This window comes from Antechinus flavipes, chromosome 3 (genome assembly GCF_016432865.1).
Source record: "Antechinus flavipes isolate AdamAnt ecotype Samford, QLD, Australia chromosome 3, AdamAnt_v2, whole genome shotgun sequence".
NCBI lineage: Eukaryota > Metazoa > Chordata > Mammalia > Dasyuromorphia > Dasyuridae > Antechinus > Antechinus flavipes.
Window position 1 is genome coordinate 566,276,728 of NC_067400.1, and position 621 is coordinate 566,277,348.

Genomic DNA, 621 nt, shown 5'->3' on the forward strand with positions numbered 1-621 from the left:
CACTTGCCTTTTGTTGTTATTAAGTCCCGTAGGGCTTTTCGTGAATTTCCTTGGCCAAGATACTGAAGTGGTTTACCATTTTCTTCTTCAGAGTGTCCCCATTTTACAGATAAGGAACTGTGGCAAATGGGGTGAAGGGACTTGCCCAAAGTCACATTGCTAGTAAGTGTCTGAGGCCGAATTTGAACTCAAATCTTCCTGACTCTAGGCCCGGTGCTCTGTCCACTGCACCATTTAGCGGCCCAAATTGGTGTTCAGTAGATACTTAATACTGTAAATACTTGTAAGACGAGAGTGCCTTGGGGGGAATGAGAAGACCAGGACTGGGATTCTAAATGGTGGGTGGGCTGGCTCGTTGCTTTAGGAGATTCCCGAGACCGTAGCAAGTGCCTCAGCTCTGAGAAGGAGCCTTTCTCTGGTCCCAAGACTGGGAATGGGATTCTCAGAACTCGGACACCCGGGTCCTTTTCTCTCCCACGGTAGAATTCTACTGTGGTCCAGCTGGCTCGTTCTCTCCCGGCACTGGATCGCTGCTCGGCGTTTGGAGCAAAGCCCCCAGGCACCGCCTATGAGAAAAGTATAAAAGGGCCCAGGAAGTGGGATGGGGTGCTGAGAGGAGCC